Source organism: Rhipicephalus microplus, chromosome 4, assembly GCF_043290135.1.
Source record: "Rhipicephalus microplus isolate Deutch F79 chromosome 4, USDA_Rmic, whole genome shotgun sequence".
Lineage (NCBI taxonomy): Eukaryota > Metazoa > Arthropoda > Arachnida > Ixodida > Ixodidae > Rhipicephalus > Rhipicephalus microplus.
The window spans coordinates 114,930,988-114,942,090 of NC_134703.1; the positions used below are offsets into that span (position 1 = coordinate 114,930,988).

Consider the following 11,103-nt stretch of genomic DNA (forward strand, 5'->3'; position numbering starts at 1 on the left):
GCTGATAAAAAAAAGACACGTAGAAAAAACGTCGTCCTGTTTTCGTACGGAGTACCTTTCATGAAACTTAATTTACCCTAACCTAATATAAGCACAGCTTGAGGCGAAGGTTAGTCGAAGACTGCGAAGCGCTAGAAAACGAAAGGCAAGATGCGAGGCATAACGTAATTATACATTATCACACTAAAACTAGCGGATGTTGATGACTCAATATTAAAACAGAAAACAAACATAAACACATATTGTTTGTGTACTTTGTTTGCGTGCATGCGTGTTAGCCAAATTTGGTTTGATTGTTTACATTATTCGACGATCGAAGAAACGAAATTGCACGCTTCCAATCTTTCGGTGGTATACGCTGTGGACTATACGAATAGTAAATAGTACATATCCTTAGCCAATCAATATGCACACTGTTCTAAGGAGCAAAAAAAAAAAAGTTGGAACCGTAATCAAGCAATATAGCCTACTAATGTGCTTCAGCGTTGAGCGAGAACCTCTTGCTTCTAATCTTATCTTCGTTCCCTCCTTCCCCACGTGGGGAGTAACAAAACGCTCTTCTTTATCTCTCTATCTCTTCGTGGAGACAGTGCGCAAGCTCGGCTGAGGAACGAACAAGCGCTGAGGAACGAACAAGCCAAAGGGAGATGCGCTGTGAATCATATGAACAAGTACATCGCATGCGTAAAAAAAGCTGTGTATTTAACTCCATTATCGTGTGGTACGTGGGACAAACGAAACGATGTGTGAATGTTTGTTTTTAAGGGAGTATGAGTTATCTCTTCAAGGAATCGCGCGACTTCATCTGCCGGAACATTGCAGGTCATGCGGTTGTCGTCCCATTTTTGAGAGAACCACCATCTTCTTCAAGCATCCTAACCAGCTAACAAGAGAAATCGCTGAGGCATATCATATAAAGATTAGGGGGAGCAAGTGCGTTAGTGAACCATCCGTCACACTGCATGAAAAAGAGTTAAGTTATTTAGGCCAATCTTGTTTATTGCCATGAGTGTGATAACGATACCTCGGTGCACCTCGTATTCTGCGCATGTTGTGACGCAAGCTCGCTCTGATGCGTGGAGTATAACGGCCGACGAGCGACTGCACCACTGATTACAGTGCGCGCGTGTGCGGGTTGATTTCAGAATTAACTGCCAGCTTTCCTCTTCACTTTCGTGCGTGCCGAGAACGACTAGCCGCGAGGCGCGTGCCAAGTTGTTGAGGCGGAACAAGGCCAAACTCCGTATAAAAATAGAATAATCTACTCTGTTCGCCTCGACCTCACCACCTCGACGCATTCCCTTCTCTCTCTCTCTCACTCTCTCTGTGTCTTTTTTTTTTAGCGCAGTACCGCTGTAGCGATGTTGTGTAACGACTAATGTCTATATGCTCGTCCAATTCGTCAAAGCGTCCCGCACAGCTCATTTTGCAATGAAATTCAGTGATAAACATAAAACAGAGTAAGCAACTATAGCGCTTAAATAGACGCTGTAAGGTCGGATATATAATCAATTTTAACAGATAAATTATTATTTTAAAAGTATATTGACTTTACTTTCGCCGTCGTCGGGTAATTATTAAAACAAGAAATGAAGGACAAAGCCTAATTCTTCGATTTGGCGCTTAGTCTATACTGCACGTGAACTTGAATGTGATGTCACTCATTCTAGTCTTCTTGCGTGTTTAAGCCGCTTTGGTTCGATTAAGTTTTCTGAAACTTCCGATGTTACGAACCTGGGTGCCTAGGAGTGCACGGTACAAACAATTTTTACCGATAAACGACTATAAATGGCGTCAATATCTGTGACGCCACGGAGTTTGAAGCGTGGGTGGAGTCACCGCCAGCATATATTTTCTCTTGGCGGGTACACTCTAAGCCAAAACGGAGCAACAGGGGTATAGGGGTTGCTCCTTTCAGGGAGCAATTGCATTGCCACTCCCATTACTCTCCTAAAAGGAGTAACTGCAGAGGGAGGAACCGTTGCTCTCCTTTCAGTTCCTCCTTCGGGGGATGAACAGTTACTCCCTCCAGTTCCTCCCTGCAGACCAACAGTTACTCTCACCAGTTGCTCCCTGCCGACCAACCATTACTCCCACCAGTTGCTCTTCTAAGAGCAACAGTTACTCTTTACCGTTCCTCTCACGTGTTCGCAGTTACTCTCTGAAAACCAACTGCACATGCTTCCAATTACTCCTTGGGGAAATGAGTATTTATCTCGAGTATGCTTGTCACATGCTTAACACATGGCGAGAGCTCCTTGGAAGAGCACTGCTTGGGTGCTTCTAACACAAAAAGTGGACAATATTGAAAGGAAAATAAATGCTTTATTGTTCTTTTTATGAGGCGACGTGTGACCACATGTAAAAGTAGACTTCGCCACACCACAGCCAGCACTAAACAAACACCGTAATACATCAAAGGTTTTCTGCGTCATCCGTGGAAAAACAATCTTGAATTTCTAGCATAGGGCAGTCTGTGTCATCATTGGTGAGAGAAGGGCAACTTCTACAATTCTGAAGAACTCAAGTTTCGCAGCTGGTGTTTCGATCAGGCTAGCGCAGCAGAACGTCACCGCAGGCATATGTGAAGCATCTCATTGCTGCAAGAAAAAAAATAGAAGTGTGAGGTTAAACATGCCAGAATCAATTCATAACAATGAGTCACACACACTGCAGCAGCGCTTACATTCTAGGATGTCTACTGCAAAACGAAATGTGAAAAAAAGGAAGGTTCAGCCAAACGTTACTTGGCAAGCCATATAACTGCTGATGTGGTAGACGCTCTTCACATGATGTCTCAGACAGCAATATTCTGGAAGAAAATGTGCAGCACCTCAACAAGGCATATTTGTAGCAGTTAAAGATACCCTTAGGTTCAGTTAACTTGTTTCCTATACACAGCTGAGTGACATTTCTATGAGCCCATTCACCAATGGGCATTCTAAATGAGGTCATGTGTGTGGCAAATAACACGTACTGCCCGCTCATGTTAAAATACTTATTTAGCTCGTGCACATAGTTGCTCTTGATTCTACTGTTCTATCATACGCTGCTGCGTCTTGAATTGTGCAATACCTGTAGGCACAAGCCAAGCATGCAAAGCCTGCTTGAAAGCAACCATTTGCAGAGGCTACATGATAATCTTCAGTATATTTCTTTGTACCTGACGCAAACGGCTGGACAAAACTATAGACAAATAAATGTAGACCGTGCTACCTTCAAAAATGCTTTAAATTTAGAAAACTAGGGTGCATTTGTTCACTCGGTTGACGAGTCACAGCCACGAGATATGTAAACGAAGCAATATATCTTAAGGCATGCACAGATATTCTGATTCTTTGTTTGACAGTGTCACAGATAGCTTGCCAATACATATATATTTTAGAGCAACAAGATGTGAAGCTTTTATTAGTTCAACGTCTTGTTGGTTCACAGCCAAACAGGTTACTGCTTGTTAGACAAATTGGAATAAGCACACCATGGTTTCCAAAAAAAAAAGCATTATTATAAGTTAGCTCCCGGTGTGAATGTCTGCCTATTTATTTTGTACTGCCTTCTACATGTGCCACAAAGACATTCGTTGAGGATGTGCTACCAGTCAAGCCAAGATCGCGTACTTGGTCAATGTGATGGAAATACAAACATTAGAAACACTGCCACCTCTAGTAAGAGCATAACACTTCAGTATCTTGGACTAGCAAAGAGGTGCACAAGAAAGTTAAGCCCACTCTTGCGGAACTTCGAACGCGAATATTTCAGAGTGGGGGAGGTCAACATGCTGTGGCACTTTTAAACCCACGAAACATCTGCAGAAAACAGTGTAAAGGCAAGTCAAGAAACGCTGTTATGAAGGCCTGCGCATGGACAGCTTTGTGAATCTAGGCCCAAGTGTTATGCTTTGTGCAAGCCAAAATCCATGTAAATAGGGAAAGCATACTTTTAGGAGTACCAGCGTAAACAAATCTTGGCAGTTGGCTTTTTAGTACAAACAGCAATCCCTGCAATGAAAACATAAACATTTTATCTTAACGGTAACAGTGTGAGCACACACATGGGCCAGCGGAGCCATGTCGAATTGTCAGTGCCAGTGTAACCATGTGGCATAATGAACTATTCTCTGGCCAACACATGCACAGTTTGCCCCTAAAAAGCGATGCTTTCATATACGTAGTACAAAAAGTCTGCACTTACCAAAATTCACTTGCTTTCTGTACTTTAGCATCGTTGGGAGCATCTTTATCTGCAGTATAACCAAATTTGTGTCATATCCCTGAAAAAAAAGTAAAAGACATGCATCAAATATTGTTTCATTTGGTAGCAGTGAAGTCAGGTTAAGAACAGCCAAGTGGGAATCAGCCTAATTATGTGCATGCGGCAAATCCCAAACGGCGTTATTGAGGTTGTCGAAATTTTCGTCGATTGGTATTAACGTCGATATGTGACTTCAACGGCATGCCAAGTTTTCACAGCGCATAAAGATTTCATGATGCAGAATAATGACAGCGCTAACGAGAACATACAGCGTTTATGATTGTCTTTTACAATATTCAGTTTTGCTAAGGTTTTGCATCACTAAAGAAATCTGAAAGATTTGCGTCATTCCTCCTCCAATTGTTCTGTCAATATGTAAACTGCTCGCTTGATGGTGCGCTTATAGAATAGTACGTTCAGCGCAGAGGTGAAGCAAGTGACGCAGTGATGTGGGCAGATTTTTTTTTTCAGGCGTGCGGGGAGGGGGGGGGGGTCCGCTTATCTTAATAGGCCGGGCAAGCGAATATGGTCGTCAATTTGGGCTCCCTACGCCCGGCCCAAAAAAATTCTGTGCGCAACCGCCTGGCTATGCCAGTGAAGTGATGCGACAATGATTTGTTCACTTACTGATCTACATACACATTACATCTCTAAAAAATGCGGCCCAAGGCCCCAACACTCAGCCGTTAACATTACATAAAGCCAATGGTAGAAAAGTGCCAGTATGAATGCAGCTACAACCCCGCCCCAATGTTTTTTCAAGCGAGGTAGTGTTGCGGAAATGAACTTTTAACTGCAAAAGTACACTGGCACTGCAGTGGTGACAGGGGAAGCAAGAGGGTATGCAGGCGGTAATAGAGGTAATTTAGTCCGATACGGCTAGCAATGGATACGGTGAATAAGAGCAAATCATTTCTCTTTCAATAGCGCAACCACTCAACAATGTATTGTAAGAGCATTAAATGTTGCTGGAAATGCCACTCACCTGCACGCTGATGCATGCACAGTCCTTTGTCCGACGAGCGAACAGGCTTGCAGATAGCTGAAGACGTGTTTACGATGTGTTTGTTCCACCCAGCAGCAAAATCCACAACTACTTCGCGCTCCATAAAGATAAATATACACTAACCTTCATCACGAATAAGTAGAAACGCAAATCTGCGACACACACACACGATCAAAACATAGCTAACAAGCTCGCACGTCCATGTGCTCGCCAACCACAGACCATATGAAAATGAGTAAGTAGTGCGAACGCGAACCTAGTTGCGCCGAAAAAAAAAAAAACGTCGAGCAGTGGCAGCACAGGCGTCAGCGCAATAATTTCAGTGTGTTCTCCTAATACAATTATAAAAAAAAACTGAGGTACACTAAAACTCATAAATAAATATAAAAAGTTGAGTGTAATTTTTATTTAGTGCTAGTCAACATAAACACTGAATAAAAATTATTTTGTAACTTACATCGTTTGCTACACTAGCGCCACACTTGTCGTGCGGGCGCAGATGGCGCAGATTTGTCATTCTGCCCTCAAACTACACGGTGAAGCGTGCTACTAAGTGTATGGCTGATGAGAAGCGCGTCTGGGTTCCGCTTTTTTTTTTTCTTCTCCGATATATCTGGGCGGGGGGGAGGGGGGGCTCCTTATGCACGTGTTTCGGTGCTTGATCGACTTTGACGCCCTTACTTCGCGGACGAACGGCGTGTCTAGGCTTTTTTTATCGTTGTTTTGCACGTGTTTCGGCGTTCGGTCCGCTTTGACGTGCCAACTCTCCATTCTGCTGCTGCGTGTGTTAGGTATTTGCCGTACTGTATTCTCAGGCCTTCTGTGTTCAGCCAGCGCTGCTATCTTATTATCTACGGATGCTAAAATAAATCACTGTTTTAGTTTGGTGAAGTTTGGCACACAGAACAAACAATAATCTGGCCCATGAATATCAATGTGGGCGGCATGCATATTTGTGTGCGGTGTCCTGCCGGGGAGTAACCGTTGCGTGACGAGAGCATTTACAGCGGTTCCTCCTTCCGTTGCTCCCTTACAAACTTAAGTTGAATACAGTTGCTCCCACATTCTCAAACAAGTCAGCCATCTTGTTCCGCTTGGCCTTTTCGGAGAGTAACAGTCGGTCTGAAGGAGTAAAAACAGCCGTTGCTCCCATTTTGGCCATTTTTGGCTAAGAGTGTAGTCTCGCTTATACGGAGCGTATTCCCGTGGTAAGAACTAGTGGCCCTTTCGCTATTTTGAACGCAGTGATTTGCTAATGCGAGAACTTGAAATGTGCGTTCTCTTCGGTGCCTCTTCAAGCGTCACGTATATGACTCTCGATTGATTGATTGATTGATTGATTGATTCAGTGAGTGAGTGAGTGAGTGAGTGAGTGAGTGACAGGGGCGCTTGAGTGTCCTATGATCGAAACGCTATCGCTTCCGCATGCAGTCCGAGGCTCCGGCACTCTCGAACATTCATGCGCAAGCCGCCATTATCCCTTAGGTGGTTGTTAACCTTTGTGAAGCACACTCGTGCGTTCGCACCGAATTCTCCGCCATTGCTTGGACTGGGCTGCAATTCAAGGACTGAGAGGAAAACATAAGCTTAGTTTAGTGAAAAAAAAAATAGCGGAGGGGGGGGGGGGGGGCACAGTGAAAGATACCGTATAGATAGCTAGCAGGAACTGTACGGTTGACGGATCCGAGGCTTTCCAGCACTGCAGTGTGCTACACCCTTTAAGATACTGCATAAATGCGGCCCGGTGCGATGCTCTCACTTCTCGCGAGTGAAACTTTCCGAAGAAGGCGCTACGACATGCGCGGTATCTTTCTTTCTTTCTTTCTTTCTTTCTTTCTTTCTTTCTTTCTTTCTTTCTTTCTTTCTTTCTTTCTTTCTTTCTTTTCTTTCTTTCTTTCTTTCTTTCTTTCTTTGTGTACATTGTTCTAGCTCTCATCCGTCGTCGTCCTGCTTTGTGTGCAAGCTTTGTCTGTCTGCAGCTTTCCTCGAGGAGAGAACAACCTCACATGAGGGGGTAGAAATTAAGGGTATTGCTTCTGGTAAACAAGGAAAGCTCGCTATATACCGAGCCTGAATGCCTGGCACCGTAGTGCAGTATTTTTGATAAACCGACACACCTATTTCTTATCTGTGTTTAGCTTTCTCTCCCCATTCCCAAGTGTGGCGTAGCAAAGACTGAATGTTTTCACACACACACACACACACACACACACACACACACACACACACACACACACACACACACACACACACACACACACACACACACACACACACACACACACACACACACACACACACACACACACACACACACACGCCATTCATTCTAAATGCATGTGTGACGCGTTAAGTCTAGTAAAACCACGACTATACGTCTGCGCTCCTCCACTACAAAAGTATGACTTTTGTAACTCGTGTGCTACAAGTACGCAAGTACGTTGCACATACATGGGCTTCAATTCTTACACTATAGGAGTGAGAGCCACTGCGCGTAACCATCAGAAACAAATCTCAAGGGCTAGGGCTTCTGTGCTGCATGAACTCGCTGCCGAAGCCGAAGTTGCACAATCGATCACTGGTAGGATGATCCTCATGAGTGAATTTCGCCACTCTTGAAAATCACTGCAATATATCGCAAATATTCCCTTTTTTGCCTTGCATGTGCGCGCGCTCCTACCGTTTTGCCATGAAACGCCGAGTAAGGGCATTCGGCGAGGTGCACAGACAAGCCGACGAACGCGTTTGCTGTAGGCTCGTGCACAGCTGCGATGGCACACGTAAATGTCGACCTTTGGGTGGTTTTGGTGTCCACTGACAACTGAAGGCGAGCGGAATACTTTTAGGGGCGAAGCTCCTTAAGGCGTGGGCTGTGCGTCCCCTGTATGTAGCCACCTCTCGTTTAGTTCTTGCAGTGTCCACTAGATGGCGGTACCGTATCCCGTATGTCGCCTCCTCTCGTTTAGTTCTTGCAGTGTTCACTAGATGGCGGCACCGTCTCCTGCATGTAGCCACCTCTCGTTTAGTTCTTTCAGTGCTCACTAAATGGCGGGACCTGTAGCTGATGGTGAAAAGATGCAACATGTTATAAACTAGACGGCGGTACTTGTAGTTGATGATGAAAGATGCGAGATGTTATAAAATAGGAATGATGTCACATATGGCACGTGTCATTGGTGGAAGGCAATCGTTCGATTTAGTGCGGCGACGTACGCTAGGGGGAGCATTGGAATAAAATCGAGTAGGCAAAATGTACGGAAGATTCATGGTTTACCAGGTTTTCCTCCAGAGCTTCGCCCACTCATCATCATTCACTTCATGGATATGGCGGCACTTTTTTTTGTTGGGAGTCAGGCATAGAGCTTGTAGCTCAGTATTCGTTTCAATAAAAAATAAAACCACAAAATAAGCGCCAAAAGCGCGTTCTGGATGAATAAAGCGCGCTGGCGAACAATGGGAGCATCATCCCACGCGTTCCCGGCGAAGATTGGGCGGCAGCTGCTAGGAACTTCACACGAGGGCTTCGAATGACGTCACGCGGCACTTCCATCTCCGCGCGTCTGTTTCCCGCTTTCATTTTCAAAAGGCAGACGCGTCCAGCAACCAAATCCATTCATTCTATAATGCCATCTTTGCCTGGTCGTTTCGGTATGGTGCCTAGTAAATGTTTACATTCTGGGTAGTTTCGGAGCGCTCTAGAGCGCTCTTCTCAGAGAGAAGGAGAGAGGTTGAGGAAAGGAAAAGACGCAACCCCCTCTCTCTCTCAGGAAAGCGCTGAGCGCTCTGAAACGACCAATCAAGGATGGCATAAAGCTGCCATGAGTATAGTGAACTAGATCATGTTCCAGTTCACTATAGCCATGGGTAAACCACGGGACTTAGACACCATGGAAAACAGCGTGATTAGAATGCTCGATGAAAAGAAACAAATTCTTCTTCCCGAAAATGGTCGCGGAACAAATAACGGTTGACCGCACCGACCACAGGATGATGATGACACTATTGCTCAAATTCAATAAACCATGCTACCCCCCCCCCCCCTCATCAGCATTGCGTGGTGTTTGATACACCTTCGATATACATTCACATTGGCAGGGCAGGACGGGGTGAGGGGGATGGACTATTTTGTATACGTCGTATACAATAGAACGGAAAAAAATGTCAGAATAAATGCCTTCAAAACATGAAGAATTATATAATTATCATAGCTGAACAGCAATATTGGCAGGCGTTATTTTCAAAGCTTGAAACTCAAAAGTTAGATGACTTGAACGATTATTCGTGTTAATGTCTTCATAGGGCGTTACATATAGGTGTCGCCATTTCACGAGACGTCTGGTGGAGGGGGGCTGGTTGCGAGTTTTGCAAACTATCAGCTCGGGATCGTAATGAGCCAGGCACAAAGCAGAATAATTCAATTCTCTTGCACCAGCGTTTACGATTACATCCAGTGCAAGACGACCTGAGACCGTTTTGTACACGTTCTATCGAACAGAACAGAACAGGCTCTGCGTCCGTTGCGCGCGCGTTTTGTACCAAAATGATTGACAGCACTGCCGCTTCCGGTTGCTATTCCCGCGTCTTACCGTCAGACGAGCCTCGACCAATCCCGTGTGGCTCCCTCTCGTCCTCCAGTGACGTTTCGTTCCGCTTCATCACAAAAACGAGTACAATTTAGCACCCCCCCCCCCCCCCCCCGAGCTTCAACCCCTGAACAGGGCTTGTGGCGACCATTGCGCACAAACCTGCGCAGCCTCCGTCTCGTCACTGGTCATACCGGCTGGTCAAACACGTTTCCGATAAGGAACGGCGCCACGACTTACGTCACCAGCGGTTGATATAAAACGCAAGCTGTCGAGCTCAGCTTCACGATTGTTTCTCTAACCGTTCGAGCGCAGCATCGGCATGCTTGCCCCACTGCTGTTACCACGTTCATATAGACGGACATTACGTTTTGTATTGAGATCCGTCCTTCATCTTCCCGGCATCCCACAGGCTAAACGCGCACCTCAAACATTGCTCAGCATCCTCGAATGCTGAAGCGCTCAGAGTGCAGGAAATCTTGAATCGCTCCGAGTTCGGAGCTTGTCGAAATTTATAAGCCAGCGACAGATTTATATCTTTTGTGTGCAAAATATTAGAAATTTTCAAATAATAGTCATGCGCCACAGTCAAAACGTTCTCGAAATAGCTTGATAAAAATAAAATTAATAAATAACCAGAGACGAGATGCCAATTAAACCAGTGGATGTCACTGTTGCACTTATGATTAGTGTGAAGGGTGGCATCTGGTCAAAGTGCCTAATTGAGCGTATTTAATCATTACCAATGCATGTTCTTCAGTGATGACGAAACGTGTCAAAGACAGGCACACTGTCTGAAAGTTCTGCGTCTGGGACGGCTTTAAGCTCTCCCATAGTAGAGTACCGTGTGCTCTAAATCGTTACCCCCTTTATCTACCCCCCCCCCCCCCACTAAACTGCTACGATCTTTTGTAGTATTCCCAAGGGACGGCTTCATGCCCTCCAATAGTGTACCAAGTACTCGATATCGTTAAACATTTTTTCTAAACACGAAAGGAGGTGGGCTAGAGCTTGTACCACTGTGACATTGCAGTGTGTGCGTTTTTTTCCTTTTCTTCCTTAGAAACATGTCCTTTTTGTGAAATGTTGTTCTTGAGCGCGAGAGCAAACTGTCACCACAGGTGAATGCAAAACATCACCCTACGCTGTGAATGACCCCCCCCCCCCCTTGTTGGTTCACATAGCCTTACTGTTTCCTTAAGTTTAATCATGTCGATGTCATGAATGTCCTGTCTTTGTTGTTGCACAATTTTTCCATTGTAC

The 11,103-nt window shown here is 45.0% G+C and overlaps 1 long non-coding RNA gene across 1 annotated transcript; it reads right to left on the reverse strand.

Moving 5' to 3' along the window:
* Window positions 1-2,305: 2,305 nt before the first annotated feature.
* On the reverse strand, window positions 2,306-5,757 carry LOC142814583 (uncharacterized). Its single transcript, XR_012894950.1, has 2 exons — window positions 5,237-5,757; window positions 2,306-4,270 (listed from the first exon to the last, which is right to left on the reverse strand). It is a non-coding gene; the product is annotated as an uncharacterized LOC142814583 (long non-coding RNA).
* Window positions 5,758-11,103: the final 5,346 nt, after the last annotated feature.